The following is a 21,710-nucleotide window of genomic DNA, read 5'->3' on the forward strand; positions in this document are numbered from 1 at the left end:
TCCCGGTTTCATCTGTATCGGGCAGACAGCGTGTATGCCGTTGTGTGGGCAAGCGGTTTGCTGATGTCAACATTGTGAACACAGTGCCCCAGGGTGGCGGTGGGGTTATGGTATGGGCAGGCATAAGCTACAGACAACAAACACAATTGCATTTCATTGATGGCAATTTGAATGCACGAGATCCTGAGGCCCATTGTCGTGCCATTCATCTTCCGCCATCACCTCATATTTCAGCATGATAATGCACGACCCCATGTCGCAAAGGTTTGTACACAATTCCGGGAAGCTGAAAATGTCACAGTTCTTCCATGGCCTGCATAAACACCAGACATGTCACCCATTGAGCATGTTTGGGATGTGTATGACAGTGTGTTCCAGTTCCTGCCAATATCCAGCAACTTCGCACAGTGGGACAACATTCCACAGGCCACAATCAACAGCCTGATCAACTATGTGAAGGACATGTGTCGTGCTGCATGAGGCAAATGGTGGTCACACCAGATTCTGACTGGTTTTCTGATCCACACTCCTACTTTTTTTTTTTTTAAGGTGTCCGTGACCAACATATCAATTTCTGTATTCCCAGTCATGTGAAATCCACAGATTAGGGCCTAATGAATTTATCTTTTTATTTTTGTTCAGTGTATATGTGAATGCACATTCATACCTAATGCTTATTTTGTAAAATATGAAAGTGTTAAAGCTTCCCCTTATCTCTCACTCCATATATCCACTCACCCTCTCTTAATCTCCCTCTCTCTTGCTCAGGACGAGGATCTGGCGGAGCTGGCGTCTCAGCAGTACTACGTAGAATATGGCTCAGAGATCCTCCAAGAGCGCCTCCTCAACCTCATCCCCTCCTACATCCCTGACCGTGAAATCAGCTCAGCCAAGACCACTGACAAGTGGGCCCAGCTAGTTGTCTCCTCCCACAAAAAGGTAGGTGTCCCCAAGGATCAGTCTCAGTGCCCTTCACTTTCTGACCCCAAATCTGTTTCTCGTGCTCTTACAACAGGATTTGTCCTTTGAACTATTTGTCACTATAGTCAGGGATGTCATGGGTAAACACATGTAAGCACTTTTTCCACTGCTTATGCTTTAGTGAATAGCGTTTAAGCTTCTACTACGCCAAATTATTATTTTCTGAATTAGCATTTCTTAATCGTCGCCATCATATCAATCAGCGTTCAGTGTTTACCCACCTTTGTTTTTACCGCTACAACTTGACTATATTGTCCTACATTCACACACCCAGTTTTCAAACAGTCTCTCTAACCCCTCCTCTGCCTCAGGGAGTTTACACTCAGAAGAGGTTGGACAAGGTGAAAGAGGACGTGGTTGACTTTGCTTGTTTCAAGTGGCCTTTACTCTTCTCACGCTTCTACGAGGCCTTCAAGTTTTCAGGTAAGTCTACTGTTGATATTTATGGGAGTTTTGGCCAATTTAATACAAGGGATGTAACACTAATGATATTTCTGAGAAAGACCTGTATCATATCCATGATATCATGACTAAACGTAGGTTGAAATGACCTCTAAGTAAACTTTGAACCCCTCAGGACCCAGCCTGCCTAAGAATGATGTCATTGTAGCAGTGAACTGGACCGGGGTCTACTTTGTGGAGGACCAGGTCCTTTTGGAACTCTCTTTCCCAGAGATCACTGCTGTGTCCAGTAGCAGGTATTGCTGCTACTATTCCTGTCAATGATAATTAGATATGTTTTCATTCAGTTGGTTGGGGGGAGGGGTAATGCAAATAGTCTTGATAGCCATTTGACTAGATGTTTAGGAGGTAGAAGCAGTTTAGAAGCTTCTTGGACCTAGACTTGGTGCTCCGGTACCGCTTGACGTGTGGTAGCAGAGAGAACAGTCTATGACTAGGGTGGCTGGAGTCTTTGACAATTTTTAGGGCTTTCCTCTGACACCACCTGCTATAGAAGTCCTGGATGGCAGGAAGCTTGGCCCCAGTGATGTACTGGGCTGTTCGCACTACCCTCTGAGGTGCCTTACGGTCGAAGGCTGAGCAGTTGCCATACCAGGCAGTGATGCAACCAGTCAAGATGCTCTCGATGGTGCAGCTGTAGAACCTTTTGAGGATCTGAGGACCCATGCCAAATCATTTCAGTCTCCTGATGGGGAATAGGTTTTGTCGTGCCCACTTCACAACTGTCATGGTGTGCTTGGACCATGTTAGATTGCTGGTGATGTAGACACCAAGGAACTTGAAGCTCTCAACCTGCTCAACTGCAGCCCCGTCGATGAGAATGGGGCGTGCACGGTCCTCTTTTTCCTGTAGTCCACAATCATCTCCTTTGTCTTGATCACGTTGAGGGAGAGGTTGTTGTCCTGGCACCACACGGCCAGGTCTCTGACCTCCCTATAGGCTGTCTCGTTGTTGTCGGTGATCGGGCCTACCACTGTTGTGTCATTGGCAAATGTAATGATGGTGTTGGAGTCGTGCCTGGACGTGCAGTCATGAGTGAACAGGGAGTACAGGAGGGGGCTGAGCACACACCCCTGAGGGACCCTGTGTTGAGGATCAGGGTTGGTGGATGTGTTGTTACCTACCCTGCCCGTCAGGAATTCCAGGATCCAGTTGCAGAGGGAGGTGTTTAGTCCCAGGGTCCTTAGCTTATTGATGAGCTTTGAGGGCACTATGGTGTTGAACACTGAGCTGTAGTCATTGAATAGCATTCTCACATAGGTGTTCCTTTTGTCCAGGTGGGAAAGTGCAGTGTGGAGTACAATAGAGATTGCATCATCTGTGGATCTGTTGGGGCGGTATGCAAATTGGAGTGGGTCTAGGGTTTCTGGGATAATGGTGTTGATGTGAGCCATGACCAGCCATTCAAAGCGCTTCATGGCTACAGACGTGAGTGCTACGGGTCGGTAGTCATTTAGGCAGGTTACCTTAGTGTTCTTGGGCAGAGGCACTATGGTGGTCTGCTTGAAACATGTTGCTATTACAGACTCGGACAGGGAGAGGTTGAAAATGTCAGTGAAGACACTTGCTAGTTGGTCAGTGCATGCTCGCAGTAATGATTGTAATGATAAGAAATATGTATTTTTTTCAGTTGTAATATTCAAAGCTTGTGATTTTATACAACAAACTAAAATATGGAAAGATGAAAAAAATAGTATTTTCACATGTTTAGACCCATATAAAATATAAGTACAACAATATTATAGTCTCTATCATTGTTTTGATATTGTAAGAATAATTTCCCTTGACAGAGGAGGTAAGCTCCAGGGCCAGAGCTTCTCGCTGGCCATCATCAAAGGAGACGAGTACACGTTCACCTCAAACAATGCAGAGAACATCTGTGAGCTTATTGTGACCTTTTTGGAAGGCCTCAGGAAGAGGTCACAGTTTGTGGTGGCGCTGCTGGACTGCCCCAACCCCGGTAAGTAACCTACTATCAAAGGAGACATTATTTACTTATTAGGTTTATTACCCAGGGGCAATGCACATTGATCAACATTGGAAACACTTTTTAAGAACAGGTCATGATTTTCAAAGCAATCAAGGGAAAGTGTGGTAAATGACTGTGGTTTTGTTGGTGTTTTCTTGTACAGAGGCATGTTTTTCAGCACCACCACACATGACTTTCCCTCACAGGGGACAATACAGTTATTTGAATGGAATTTCCATTGTATTGAATGTTGTGTTCCCTTAGCGGGCGGCGAGGCCTCCACCTTCCTCAGTTTTTCCAAGGGCGACCTGATCCTATTGGCACTGTGGAGCAGGTCATGACCTCGGGGTGGGCTCACGGGTCAACGACAGGACCGGTCGACTGCGTCTACGTCCTTCCCACGTCACCCGGCCGCAGTATGACATCGTGGTGAGTGACCTCATGACTAGGGTTGCAAAATTCCCTGTCATTTTCCAAAGTTCCAGGAACTTCTAGAAACTGTACTCATGGGTCATTTTGGAAATCTATGGAAACTTGGGGGATTTATACCGCAATATGACGTTGTGGTGATTATGACCTCAGGAATTGCCAAGCTCCATACTGCCTTTATAGCTCCTATTCTGTAGTTTCTCTTTACTGAAGTTTTTTTTCTCTCTTTTCCTCTCTGCTCCCTTCCCTCTCCATCTCTCTCTTTCTCTTTCTTCTGCTCCATCTCTCGTCCCTTTTTTCTCCATCTCTCTCTTTTGCTCCCTTTCCTTTGCATCTCTCTTTACTAGGCTATGGAAACTATGACTCCAGACCAGAAAAGAGAGTCCATCAACCTGTCCCAGACGGCCCTGGCTGAGAGTGAGGACAAGGTCAAGCCTTACACCCTAGAGGAGTTCTCCTACGACTACTTCAGGTAGGCACACTCATGCACACTCACTCACCTCTTACACACTCACTCTCCCCCCCCCCTCCTAAGAGCACTCTGAGCAGGGTGATGATCACTAAGGGCAAGGAGCGTTTGTGGTGTTGCACCAGGGAGCCCCTCAAACAGCCTCTGCTGAAGAAGGTGCTGGCCCAGGAAGAGCTCTCCCAGGAGGCTCAACTGGCCTTCGTTGATATCCTTACTGCCTTGCAGCCATTGTGTATTGAATACTTTTTTATACTTCATACCCAAATCATCTTAAAGTAACTTTATTGAGTTAAACATGTATTAAAAATTGATTGTTTATTTTATTTTTATTTCACCTTTATTTAACCAGGTAGGCCAGCTGAGAATATGTTCTCATTTACAACGGTGACCAAGATAAATCAAAGATGTGTGACAAAAACAACAACACAGAGTTACACATAAACAAACGTACAGTCAATAACACAGTAGAGATATCTATGTACTGTGTGTGCAAATGTAGACGATTCGGGAGGTAAGGCAATAAATAGGTTAATTCTGGAATGATAGATGTGCAAGTAGAGATACTGGGGTCCAAAAGAGCAAGAGGATAAACAACAATATGGGGATGAGGTAGTTGGGTGTGCTATTTACAGATTGGCTGTGTACAGGTACAGTGATCATTCAGTAAGCTGCTCTGACAGCTGATGCTTAAAATTGGAGAGGGAGATATAAGGCTCCAGCTTCAGTCATTTTTGCTTTTCGTTCCAGTTATTGGCAGCAGAGAACTGGAAGGAAAGGCGGCCAAAGGAGGTGTTGGATTTGGGGATGACCTGTGAAATATACCTGCAGGGGCCCGTTTTTACGGGTGGGTGTTGCTATGGTGACCAGTGAGCTGAGGTAAGGCAACGCTTTATCGAGCAAAGACTTATAGATGACCTGAAGCCAGTGTGTTTGGCGATGAATATGTAGTGATATGTATGTAGTGAGGGCCAGTCAACGAGAGCATACAGGTTGCAGTGGTGGGTAGTATATGGGGCTTTGGTGACAAAACTGATGGCACTATGATAAACTACTCGCCGAAGTCAAGGATCGGTAGGATAGACAGTTTTAGAGGGTAGGATAGTCAGTTTTACGAGGGTATGTTTGGCAACATGAGTGAAGGAGGCTTTGTTGCGAAATAGGTAGCCAATTCTGGATTTAATTTTGGATTGGAGATGCTTAATGTTAATCTGGAAGTAGAGTTTACAGTCTAACCAGACACCTAGGTATTTGTCCACATATTCTAGGTCAGAACCGTCAAGAGTAGTGATGCTAGTCGGGCGGGCGTGTGCGGGTAGCAATTGGTTGAAGAGCATGCATTTAGTTTTACTAGCATTTAAAAGCAGTTAGAGGCCACGGAAGGAGTGTTGTATGGCATTGACGCGTTTGGAGGTTTGTTTGGAGGTGTCCAAAGAAGGGCCAGATGTATACGTCTGCGTAGAGGTGGATCAGAGAATCACCAGCAGCACCAGCAGCAAGAGCGATATCATTGATGTATTCAGAGAATTGAACCCTGTGGCACCCCCATAGACTGCCAGAGGTCCGGATAACAGTCCCTCCGATTTGACACACTGAACTCTATCTGAGAAGTAGTTGGTGAACCAGGCGAAGCAGTCTTTTGAGTCTGTCGATAAGAATGCGGTGATTGACACAGTCGAAAGCCTTGGCCAGGTCGATGATGATGGCTGCACAGTACTGTCTTTTATCGATGGTGGTTATGATATCGTTTAGGACTTTGAGCATGGCTGAGGTGCACCAATGACCAGCTCGGAAACCAGATTGTATAGTGGAGAAGGTACGGTGGGATTCGAAATGGTCGGTGATCTGTTTGTTAACTTGGCTTTCGAAGATTTTAGAAAGGCAGGGCAGGATGGATATAGGTCTATAGCAGTTTAGAGTGTCTCACCCTGTGAAGAGGGGTTAGATTACGTTTAACATATTGACGTGCATTGATTTTTGAATGCTAAACCGTTAGCATTTGGAGACAATGGCCAGCTATCTAACCTTGCCCATAGACTGCCTACAACAAACCCTGGTGAAGACATCATCATACCCTGGTGAAGACAGACATAGACATCATCATACCCTGGTGAAGACATCATCATACCCTGGTGAAGACATCATCATACCCTGGTGAAGACATCATCATACCCTGGTGAAGACATCATCATACCCTGGTGAAGACATCATCATACCCTGGTGAAGAAGACATCATCATACCCTGGTGAAGAAGACATCATCATACCCTGGTGAAGACGACATCATCATACCCTGGTGAAGACATCATCATACCCTGGTGAAGACATCATCATACCCTGGTGAAGACATCATCATACCCTGGTGAAGACATCATCATAGACATCATCATACCCTGGTGAAGACATCATCATACCCTGGTGAAGACATCATCATACCCTGGTGAAGACATCATTATACCCTGGTGAAGACATCATACCCTGGTGAAGACATCATCATACCCTGGTGAAGACATCATCATAGACATCATTATACCCTGGTGAAGACATCATCAGACATCATCATACCCTGGTGAAGACATCATCATACCCTGGTGAAGACATCATTATACCCTGGTGAAGACATCATCATACCCTGGTGAAGACATCATCATACCCTGGTGAAGACATCATCATACCCTGGTGAAGACATCATCATACCCTGGTGAAGACATCATCATACCCTGGTGAAGACATCATCATAGACATCATCATACCCTGGTGAAGACATCATCATAGACATCATCATACCCTGGTGAAGACATCATCATACCCTGGTGAAGACATCATCATAGACATCATTATACCCTGGTGAAGACATCATCATAGACATCATCATACCCTGGTGAAGACATCATCATAGACATCATCATACCCTGGTGAAGACATCATCATAGACATCATCATACCCTGGTGAAGACATCATCATACCCTGGTGAAGACATCATCATACCCTGGTGAAGACATCATCATAGACATCATCATACCCTGGTGAAGACATCATCATACCCTGGTGAAGACATCATCATAGACATCATCATACCCTGGTGAAGACATCATCATAGACATCATACCCTGGTGAAGACATCATCATACCCTGGTGAAGACATCATCATAGACATCATCATACCCTGGTGAAGACATCATTATACCCTGGTGAAGACATCATCGAAGACATCATCATAGACATCATCATACCCTGGTGAAGACATCATCATAGACATCATCATACCCTGGTGAAGACATCATCATACCCTGGTGAAGACATCATCATACCCTGGTGAAGACATCATCATAGACATCATCATACCCTGGTGAAGACATCATCATACCCTGGTGAAGACATCATCATAGACATCATCATACCCTGGTGAAGACATCATTATACCCTGGTGAAGACATCATCATAGACATCATCATACCCTGGTGAAGACATCATCATAGACATCATCATACCCTGGTGAAGACATCATCATAGACATCATCATACCCTGGTGAAGACATCATCATAGACATCATCATACCCTGGTGAAGACATCATCATAGACATCATCATACCCTGGTGAAGACATCATCATACCCTGGTGAAGACATCATCATAGACATCATCATACCCTGGTGAAGACATCATCATACCCTGGTGAAGACATCATCATAGACATCATTATACCCTGGTGAAGACATCATCATACCCTGGTGAAGACATCATCATACCCTGGTGAAGACATCATCATACCCTGGTGAAGACATCATCATACCCTGGTGAAGACATCATCATACCCTGGTGAAGACATCATCATAGACATCATCATACCCTGGTGAAGACATCATCATACCCTGGTGAAGACATCATCATACCCTGGTGAAGACATCATCATACCCTGGTGAAGATGACATCATTATACCCTGGTGAAGACATCATCATACCCTGGTGAAGACATCATCATACCCTGGTGAAGACATCATCATACCCTGGTGAAGACATCATCATACCCTGGTGAAGACATCATCATACCCTGGTGAAGACATCATCATACCCTGGTGAAGACATCATTATACCCTGGTGAAGACATCATCATACCCTGGTGAAGACATCATCATAGACATCATCATACCCTGGTGAAGACATCATCATACCCTGGTGAAGACATCATCATACCCTGGTGAAGACATCATCATACCCTGGTGAAGACATCGTCGTAGACATCATCATACCCTGGTGAAGACATCATCATACCCTGGTGAAGACATCATCATAGACATCATTATACCCTGGTGAAGACATCATCATAGACATCATCATACCCTGGTGAAGACATCATCATACCCTGGTGAAGACATCATCATACCCTGGTGAAGACATCATCATAGACATCATCATACCCTGGTGAAGACATCATCATATAGACATCATCATACCCTGGTGAAGACATCATCATACCCTGGTGAAGACATCATCATACCCTGGTGAAGACATCATCATACCCTGGTGAAGACATCATCATAGACATCATCATACCCTGGTGAAGACATCATCATACCCTGGTGAAGACATCATCATACCCTGGTGAAGACATCATCATACCCTGGTGAAGACATCATCATACCCTGGTGAAGACATCATCATACCATCATGAAGACATCATCATAGACATCATCATACCCTGGTGAAGACATCATCATAGACATCATCATACCCTGGTGAAGACATCATCATACCCTGGTGAAGACATCATCATACCCTGGTGAAGACATCATCATAGACATCATCATACCCTGGTGAAGACATCATCATACCCTGGTGAAGACATCATCATACCCTGGTGAAGACATCATCATAGACATCATCATACCCTGGTGAAGACATCATCATACCCTGGTGAAGACATCATCATAGACATCATCATACCCTGGTGAAGACATCATTATACCCTGGTGAAGACATCATCATAGACATCATCATAGACATCATCATACCCTGGTGAAGACATCATCATAGACATCATCATACCCTGGTGAAGACATCATCATAGACATCATCATACCCTGGTGAAGACATCATCATAGACATCATTATACCCTGGTGAAGACATCATCATACCCTGGTGAAGACATCATCATAGACATCATCATACCCTGGTGAAGACATCATCATACCCTGGTGAAGACATCATACCCATGAAGACATCATTATACCCTGGTGAAGACATCATCATACCCTGGTGAAGACATCATCATACCCTGGTGAAGACATCATCATACCCTGGTGAAGACATCATCATAGACATCATCATACCCTGGTGAAGACATCATCATAGACATCATAGACATCATCATACCCTGGTGAAGACATCATCATACCCTGGTGAAGACATCATCATGAAGACATCATCATACCCTGGTGAAGACATCATCATACCCTGGTGAAAGACATCATCATACCCTGGTGAAGACATCATCATACCCTGGTGAAGACATCATCATAGACATCATCATACCCTGGTGAAGATAGACATCATCATACCCTGGTGAAGACATCATCATACCCTGGTGAAGACATCATCATACCCTGGTGAAGACATCATCATACCCTGGTGAAGACATCATCATACCCTGGTGAAGACACATCATCATGAAGACATCATCATACCCTGGTGAAGGTGAAGACATCATCATACCCTGGTGAAGACATCATCATACCCTGGTGAAGACATCATCATACCCTGGTGAAGACATCATCATAGACATCATCATACCCTGGTGAAGACATCATCATACCCTGGTAGACATCATCATACCCTGGTGAAGACATCATCATACCCTGGTGAAGACATCATCATACCCTGGTGAAGACATCATCATAAACATCATCATACCCTGGTGAAGACATCATCATACCCTGGTGAAGACATCATCATAGACATCATCATACCCTGGTGAAGACATCATCATAGACATCATTATACCCTGGTGAAGACATCATCATAGACATCATCATACCCTGGTGAAGACATCATCATACCCTGGTGAAGACATCATCATACCCTGGTGAAGACATCATCATACCCTGGTGAAGACATCATCATAGACATCATCATACCCTGGTGAAGACATCATCATACCCTGGTGAAGACATCATCATACCCTGGTGAAGACATCATCATAGACATCATCATACCCTGGTGAAGACATCATCATAGACATCATGAAGACATCATCATAGACATCATCATACCCTGGTGAAGACATCATCATACCCTGGTGAAGACATCATCATACCCTGGTGAAGACATCATCATACCCTGGTGAAAGACATCATTATACCCTGGTGAAGACATCATCATACCCTGGTGAAGAAGACAACATCATACCCTGGTGAAGACATCATCATAGACATCATCATACCCTGGTGAAGACATCATCATACCCTGGTGAAGACATCATCATACCCTGGTGAAGACATCATCATACCCTGGTGAAGACATCATCATACCCTGGTGAAGACATCATCATACCCTGGTGAAGACATCATCATAGACATCATCATACCCTGGTGAAGACATCATCATACCCTGGTGAAGACATCATCATAGACATCATCATACCCTGGTGAAGACATCATCATAGACATCATCATACCCTGGTGAAGACATCATCATACCCTGGTGAAGACATCATCATAGACATCATCATACCCTGGTGAAGACATCATCATACCCTGGTGAAGACATCATCATAGACATCATCATACCCTGGTGAAGACATCATCATAGACATCATCATACCCTGGTGAAGACATCATCATACCCTGGTGAAGACATCATCATACCCTGGTGAAGACATCATCATAGACATCATCATACCCTGGTGAAGACATCATCATAGACATCATCATACCCTGGTGAAGACATCATCTGGTGAAGACATCATCATACCCTGGTGAAGACATCATCATAGACATCATCATACCCTGGTGAATCATCATAGACATCATCATCATAGACATCATTATACCCTGGTGAAGACATCATCATAGACATCATCATACCCTGGTGAAGACATCATCATAGACATCATCATACCCTGGTGAAGACATCATCATAGACATCATCATACCCTGGTGAAGACATCATCATACCCTGGTGAAGACATCATCATACCCTGGTGAAGACATCATCATACCCTGGTGAAGACATCATCATACCCTGGTGAAGACATCATCATACCCTGGTGAAGATGACATCATACCCTGGTGAAGACATCATCATAGACATCATCATACCCTGGTGAAGACATCATCATACCCTGGTGAAGACATCATCATAGACATCATCATACCCTGGTGAAGACATCATTATACCCTGGTGAAGACATCATCATACCCTGGTGAAGACATCATCATAGACATCATCATACCCTGGTGAAGACATCATCATAGACATCATCATACCCTGGTGAAGACATCATCATACCCTGGTGAAGACATCATCATACCCTGGTGAAGACATCATCATACCCTGGTGAAGACATCATCATACCCTGGTGAAGACATCATCATACCCTGGTGAAGACATCATTATACCCTGGTGAAGACATCATCATAGACATCATCATACCCTGGTGAAGACATCATCATACCCTGGTGAAGACATCATCATACCCTGGTGAAGACATCATCATAGACATCATCATACCCTGGTGAAGACATCATCATACCCTGGTGAAGACATCATCACCCTGGTAGACATCATCATACCCTGGTGAAGACATCATCATAGACATCATCATACCCTGGTGAAGACATCATCATACCCTGGTGAAGACATCATCATAGACATCATCATACCCTGGTGAAGACATCATCATACCCTGGTGAAGACATCATCATAGACATCATCATACCCTGGTGAAGACATCATCATAGACATCATCATACCCTGGTGAAGACATCATTATACCCTGGTGAAGACATCATCATACCCTGGTGAAGACATCATTAGACATACCCTGGTGAAGACATCATCATAGACATCATTATACCCTGGTGAAGACATCATCATGAAGACATCATCATACCCTGGTGAAGACATCATCATAGACATCATCATACCCTGGTGAAGACATCATCATCATAGACATCATCATACCCTGGTGAAGACATCATACCCATAGACATCATCATACCCTGGTGAAGACATCATCATAGACATCATCATACCCTGGTGAAGACATCATCATAGACATCATCATACCCTGGTGAAGACATCATCATACCCTGGTGAAGACATCATCATACCCTGGTGAAGACATCATCATACCCTGGTGAAGACATCATCATACCCTGGTGAAGACATCATCATACCCTGGTGAAGACATCATCATAGACATCATCATACCTGGTGAAGACATCATCATAGACATCATCATACCCTGGTGAAGACATCATCATAGACATCATCATACCCTGGTGAAGACATCATTATACCCTGGTGAAGACATCATCATACCCTGGTGAAGACATCATCATAGACATCATCATACCCTGGTGAAGACATCATCATAGACATCATCATACCCTGGTGAAGACATCATCATACCCTGGTGAAGACATCATCATACCCTGGTGAAGACATCATCATACCCTGGTGAAGACATCATCATACCCTGGTGAAGACATCATTATACCCTGGTGAAGACATCATCATAGACATCATCATACCCTGGTGAAGACATCATCATACCCTGGTGAAGACATCATCATAGACATCATCATACCCTGGTGAAGACATCATCATACCCTGGTGAAGACATCATCATAGACATCATACCCTGGTGAAGACATCATCATACCCTGGTGAAGACATCATTATACCCTGGTGAAGACATCATCATACCCTGGTGAAGACAAACATCATAGACATCATCATACCCTGGTGAAGACATCATCATAGACATCATCATACCCTGGTGAAGACATCATCGAAGACATCATCATAGACATCATCATACCCTGGTGAAGACATCATCATACCCTGGTGAAGACATCATAATACCCTGGTGAAGACATCATCATACCCTGGTGAAGACATCATTATAGACATCAACAAACCCTGGTGAAGACATCATTATAGACAGATGATGTCTGGTGAAGACATCATCATACCCTGGTGAAGACAAACATCATAGACATCATAATACCCTGGTGAAGACATCATCATAGACATCATCATACCCTGGTGAAGACATCATCATACCCTGGTGAAGACATCATCATAGACATCATCATACCCTGGTGAAGACATCATCATAGACATCATCATACCCTGGTGAAGACATCATTATACCCTGGTGAAGACATCATCATACCCTGGTGAAGACAAACATCATAGACATCATCATACCCTGGTGAAGACATCATCATAGACATCATCATCATACCCTGGTGAAGACATCATAATACCCTGGTGAAGACATCATCATACCCTGGTGAAGACATCATTATAGACATCAACAAACCCTGGTGAAGACATCATTATAGACATCATCATACCCTGGTGAAGACATCATCATACCCTGGTGAAGACATCATCATAGACATCATCATACCCTGGTGAAGACATCATTATACCCTGGTGAAGACATCATCATAGACATCATCATACCCTGGTGAAGACATCATCATAGACATCATCATACCCTGGTGAAGACATCATCATAGACATCATCATACCCTGGTGAAGACAGACATAGACATCATCATACCCTGGTGAAGACATCAGACATCATCATACCCTGGTGAAGACATCATAGACATCATCATACCCCTGAAGACATCATCATGAAGACATCATCATACCCTGGTATAGACATCATCATACCCTGGTGAAGACATCATCATACCCTGGTGAAGACATCATCATACCCTGGTGAAGACATCATACCCTGGTGAAGACATCATCATACCCTGGTGAAGACATCATCATAGACATCATCATACCCTGGTGAAGACATCATCATAGACATCATCATACCCTGGTGAAGACATCATCATAGACATCATCATACCCTGGTGAAGACATCATCATAGACATCATCATACCCTGGTGAAGACATCATCATAGACATCATCATACCCTGGTGAAGACATCATCATAGACATCATCATACCCTGGTGAAGACATCATCATAGACATCATCATACCCTGGTGAAGACATCATTATAGACATCATCATACCCTGGTGAAGACATCATCATATAGACATCATCATACCCTGGTGAAGACATCATCATACCCTGGTAGACATCATCATACCCTGGTGAAGACATCATCATAGACATCATCATACCCTGGTGAAGACATCATCATAGACATCATCATACCCTGGTGAAGAAGACATCATCATACCCTGGTGAAGACATCATACCCTGGTGAAGACATCATCATACCCTGGTGAAGACATCATTATACCCTGGTGAAGACATCATACCCTGGTGAAGACATCATCATACCCTGGTGAAGACATCATCTGGTAGACATCATCATACCCTGGTGAAGACATCATCATAGACATCATCATACCCTGGTGAAGACATCATCATAGACATCATCATACCCTGGTGAAGACATCATCATAGACATCATCATACCCTGGTGAAGACATCATCATAGACATGAAGACATCATCAAGACCCTGGTGAAGACATCATCATACCCTGGTGAAGACATCATCATACCCTGGTGAAGACATCATCATACCCTGGTGAAGACATCATCATACCCTGGTGAAGACATCATCATAGACATCATCATCATAGACATCATCATACCCTGGTGAAGACATCATCATAGACATCATCATACCCTGGTGAAGACATCATCATACCCTGGTGAAGACATCATCATAGACATCATCATACCCTGGTGAAGACATCATCATAGACATCATCATACCCTGGTGAAGACATCATACCCTGGTGAAGACATCATCATACCCTGGTGAAGACATCATCATAGACATCATCATACCCTGGTGAAGACATCATTATACCCTGGTGAAGACATCATCATACCCTGGTGAAGACATCATTATAGACATCAACAAACCCTGGTGAAGACATCATCATACCCTGGTGAAGACATCATTATACCCTGGTGGTGAAGACATCATCATACCCTGGTGAAGACATCATCATGAAGACATCATCATACCCTGGTGAAGACATCATCATAGACATCATCATACCCTGGTGAAGACATCATCATAGACATCATCATACCCTGGTGAAGACATCATCATAGACATCATCATACCCTGGTGAAGACATCATCATAGACATCATCATACCCTGGTGAAGACATCATCATAGACATCATCATACCCTGGTGAAGACATCATCATACCCTGGTGAAGACATCATCATACCCTGGTGAAGACATCATCATACCCTGGTGAAGACATCATCATAGACATCATCATACCCTGGTGAAGACATCATCATACCCTGGTGAAGACATCATCATACCCTGGTGAAGACATCATTATACCCTGGTGAAGACATCATCATAGACATCATCATACCCTGGTGAAGACATCATCATAGACATCATCATACCCTGGTGAAGACATCATCATAGACATCATCATACCCTGGTGAAGACATCATCATAGACATCATCATACCCTGGTGAAGACATCATTATACCCTGGTGAAGACATCATCATACCCTGGTGAAGACATCATCATACCCTGGTGAAGACATCATCATACCCTGGTGAAGACATCATCATAGACATCATCATACCCTGGTGAAGACATCATCATACCCTGGTGAAGACATCATCATACCCTGGTGAAGACATCATCATAGACATCATCATACCCTGGTGAAGACATCATCATAGACATCATCATACCCTGGTGAAGACACCCTGGTGAAGACATCATCATAGACATCATCATACCCTGGTGAAGACATCATCATAGACATCATCATACCCTGGTGAAGACATCATCATACCCTGGTGAAGACATCATCATACCCTGGTGAAGACATCATCATACCCTGGTGAAGACATCATCATACCCTGGTGAAGACATCATCATACCCTGGTGAAGACATCATCATACCCTGGTGAAGACATCATCATACCCTGGTGAAGACATCATCATACCCTGGTGAAGACATCATCATAGACATCATCATACCCTGGTGAAGACATCATCATAGACATCATTATACCCTGGTGAAGACATCATCATAGACATCATCATACCCTGGTGAAGACATCATCATAGACATCATCATACCCTGGTGAAGACATCATTATACCCTGGTGAAGACATCATCATAGACATCATATCCTGGTGAAGACATCATCATACCCTGGTGAAGACATCATCATACCCTGGTGAAGACATCATCATACCCTGGTGAAGACATCATACCCTGGTGAAGACATCATTATACCCTGGTGAAGACATCATCATACCCTGGTGAAGACATCATCATAGACATCATCATACCCTGGTGAAGACATCATCATAGACATCATCATACCCTGGTGAAGACATCACATCTGGTAGACATCATCATACCCTGGTGAAGACATCATCATAGACATCATCATACCCTGGTGAAGACATCATCATACCCTGGTGAAGACATCATCATACCCTGGTTAAGACATCATCATACCCTGGTTAAGACATCATCATACCCTGGTTAAGACATCATTATACCCTGGTGAAGACATCATCATACCCTGGTGAAGACATCATCATACCCTGGTGAAGACATCATCATACCCTGGTGAAGACATCATCACATCATAGACATCATCATACCCTGGTGAAGACATCATCATACCCTGGTGAAGACATCATCATCATAGACATCATCATACCCTGGTGAAGACATCATCATCATAGACATCATCATACCCTGGTGAAGACATCATCATAGACATCATCATACCCTGGTGAAGACATCATCATAGACATCATCATACCCTGGTGAAGACTGGTGAAGACATCATCATAGACATCATCATACCCTGGTGAAGACATCATCACATGAAGACATCATCATACCCTGGTGAAGACATCATCATACCCTGGTGAAGACATCATCATAGACATCATCATACCCTGGTGAAGACATCATTATACCCTGGTGAAGACATCATCATACCCTGGTGAAGACATCATCATAGACATCATCATACCCTGGTGAAGACATCATCATAGACATCATCATACCCTGGTGAAGACAAACATCATAGACATCATCATACCCTGGTGAAGACATCATTATACCCTGGTGAAGACATCATCATACCCTGGTGAAGACATCATCATCATACCCATCATCATACCCTGGTGAAGACATCATCATACCCTGGTGAAGACATCATCATACCCTGGTGAAGACATCATCATATCCCTGGTGAAGACATCATCATACCCTGGTGAAGACATCATCATAGACATCATCATACCCTGGTGAAGACATCATCATAGACATCATCATACCCTGGTGAAGACATCATCATAGACATCATCATACCCTGGTGAAGACATCATTATACCCTGGTGAAGACATCATCATACCCTGGTGAAGACATCATCATAGACATCATCATACCCTGGTGAAGACATCATTATACCCTGGTGAAGACATCATTATACCCTGGTGAAGACATCATCATACCCTGGTGAAGACATCATCATAGACATCATCATACCCTGGTGAAGACATCATCATAGACATCATCATACCCTGGTGAAGACATCATCATAGACATCATCATACCCTGGTGAAGACAAACATCATAGACATCATCATACCCTGGTGAAGACATCATCATAGACATCATCATACCCTGGTGAAGACATCATCATACCCTGGTGAAGACATCATCATACCCTGGTGAAGACATACCCTGGTGAAGACATCATACCCTGGTGAAGACATCATCATACCCTGGTGAAGACATCATCATAGACATCATCATACCCTGGTGAAGACATCATCATACCCTGGTGAAGACATCATCATACCCTGGTGAAGACATCATCATACCCTGGTGAAGACATCATCATAGACATCATCATACCCTGGTGAAGACATCATCATAGACATCATCATACCCTGGTGAAGACATCATCATAGACATCATCATACCCTGGTGAAGACAAACATCATAGACATCATCATACCCTGGTGAAGACATCATCACATGAAGACATCATATACCCTGGTGAAGACATCATCATACCCTGGTGAAGACATCATCATAGACATCATCATACCCTGGTGAAGACATCATTATACCCTGGTGAAGACATCATCATACCCTGGTGAAGACATCATTATACCCTGGTGAAGACATCATCATACCCTGGTGAAGACATCATCATACCCTGGTGAAGACATCATCATAGACATCATACCCTGGTGAAGACATCATTATACCCTGGTGAAGACATCATTATACCCTGGTGAAGACATCATCATACCCTGGTGAAGACATCATCATACCCTGGTGAAGACATCATCATAGACATCATACCCTGGTGAAGACATCATCATACCCTGGTGAAGACAAACATCATAGACATCATCATACCCTGGTGAAGACATCATTATACCCTGGTGAAGACATCATCATACCCTGGTGAAGACATCATCATACCCTGGTGAAGACATCATCATACCCTGGTGAAGACATCATCATACCCTGGTGAAGACATCATAGACATCATCATACCCTGGTGAAGACATCATCATAGACATCATCATACCCTGGTGAAGACATCATTATACCCTGGTGAAGACATCATTATACCCTGGTGAAGACATCATCATACCCTGGTGAAGACATCATTATACCCTGGTGAAGACATCATTATACCCTGGTGAAGACATCATTATACCCTGGTGAAGACATCATCATACCCTGGTGAAGACATCATCATGAAGACATCATCATAGACATCATCATACCCTGGTGAAGACAAACATCATAGACATCATCATACCCTGGTGAAGACATCATCATACCCTGGTGAAGACATCATCATAGACATCATCATACCCTGGTGAAGACATCATCATACCCTGGTGAAGACATCATCATACCCTGGTGAAGACATCATCATACCCTGGTGAAGACATCATCATACCCTGGTGAAGACATCATCATACCCTGGTGAAGACATCATCATAGACATCATCATACCCTGGTGAAGACAAACATCATAGACATCATCATACCCTGGTGAAGACATCATTATACCCTGGTGAAGACATCATCATACCCTGGTGAAGACATCATCATACCCTGGTGAAGACATCATCATACCCTGGTGAAGACATCATCATAGACATCATCATACCCTGGTGAAGACATCATCATAGACATCATCATACCCTGGTGAAGACATCATTATACCCTGGTGAAGACATCATCATACCCTGGTGAAGACAATCATCATAGACATCATCATACCCTGGTGAAGACATCATCATACCCTGGTGAAGACATCATCATACCCTGGTGAAGACAAACATCATAGACATCATCATACCCTGGTGAAGACATCATTATACCCTGGTGAAGACATCATTATACCCTGGTGAAGACATCATTATACCCTGGTGAAGACATCATTATACCCTGGTGAAGACATCATTATACCCTGGTGAAGACATCATCATACCCTGGTGAAGACATCATCATACCCTGGTGAAGACATCATCATAGACATCATCATACCCTGGTGAAGACATCATCATACCCTGGTGAAGACATCATCATAGACATCATCATACCCTGGTGAAGACATCATCATACCCTGGTGAAGACATCATCATAGACATCATCATACCCTGGTGAAGACATCATCATACCCTGGTGAAGACATCATCATACCCTGGTGAAGACATCATTATACCCTGGTGAAGACATCATCATACCCTGGTGAAGACATCATCATACCCTGGTGAACATCATCATACCCTGGTGAAGACATCATCATAGACATCATCATACCCTGGTGAAGACAATCATCATAGACATCATCATACCCTGGTGAAGACATCATCATGAAGACATCATCATACCCTGGTGAAGACATCATCATACCCTGGTGAAGACATCATCATACCCTGGTGAAGACATCATCATACCCTGGTGAAGACATCATCATAGACATCATCATACCCTGGTGAAGACATCATCATAGACATCATCATACCCTGGTGAAGACATCATTATACCCTGGTGAAGACATCATTATACCCTGGTGAAGACATAGACATCATCATACCCTGGTGAAGACATCATCATACCCTGGTGAAGACATCATCATAGACATCATCATACCCTGGTGAAGACATCATCATACCCTGGTGAAGACATCATCATCATGAAGACATCATCATACCCTGGTGAAGACATCATCATACCCTGGTGAAGACATCATCATACCCTGGTGAAGACATCATCATACCCTGGTGAAGATGACATCATCATACCCTGGTGAAGACATCATCATACCCTGGTGAAGACATCATCATAGACATCATCATACCCTGGTGAAGACATCATCATACCCTGGTGAAGACATCATCATACCCTGGTGAAGACATCATCATAGACATCATCATACCCTGGTGAAGACATCATGAAGACATCATCATACCCTGGTGAAGACATCATCATCATACCCTGGTGAAGATCATCATCTGGTGAAGACATCATCATACCATGGTGAAGACATCATCATACCCTGGTGAAGACATCATCATACCCTGGTGAAGACATCATCATACCCTGGTGAAGACATCATCATAGACATCATCATACCCTGGTGAAGACATCATCATGAAGACATCACATCATCATACCCTGGTGAAGACATCATCATACCCTGGTGAAGACATCATCATACCCTGGTGAAGACATCATCATAGACATCATCATACCCTGGTGAAGACATCATAATACCCTGGTGAAGACATCATCATACCCTGGTGAAGACATCATCATACATCATCATACCCTGGTGAAGACATCATCATATCATCATACCCTGGTGAAGACATCATCATACCCTGGTGAAGACATCACATCATCATACCCTGGTGAAGACATCATCATAGACATCATCATACCCTGGTGAAGACATCATCATAGACATCATCATACCCTGGTGAAGACAAACATCATAGACATCATCATACCCTGGTGAAGACATCATCATAGACATCATCATACCCTGGTGAAGACATCATCATAGACATCATCATACCCTGGTGAAGACATCATCATACCCTGGTGAAGACATCATCATCATAGACAT

The 21,710-nt window shown here is 43.6% G+C and overlaps 1 pseudogene; it reads left to right on the forward strand.

The window, feature by feature from the left end:
- LOC135547892 (unconventional myosin-VIIa-like) overlaps positions 1 to 21,710 on the forward strand; it is a 56,645-nt pseudogene that overhangs the window by 22,263 nt on the left and 12,672 nt on the right.

The sequence above is a fragment of the Oncorhynchus masou genome, chromosome 11, assembly GCF_036934945.1.
Source record: "Oncorhynchus masou masou isolate Uvic2021 chromosome 11, UVic_Omas_1.1, whole genome shotgun sequence".
Taxonomy (NCBI): domain Eukaryota; kingdom Metazoa; phylum Chordata; class Actinopteri; order Salmoniformes; family Salmonidae; genus Oncorhynchus; species Oncorhynchus masou.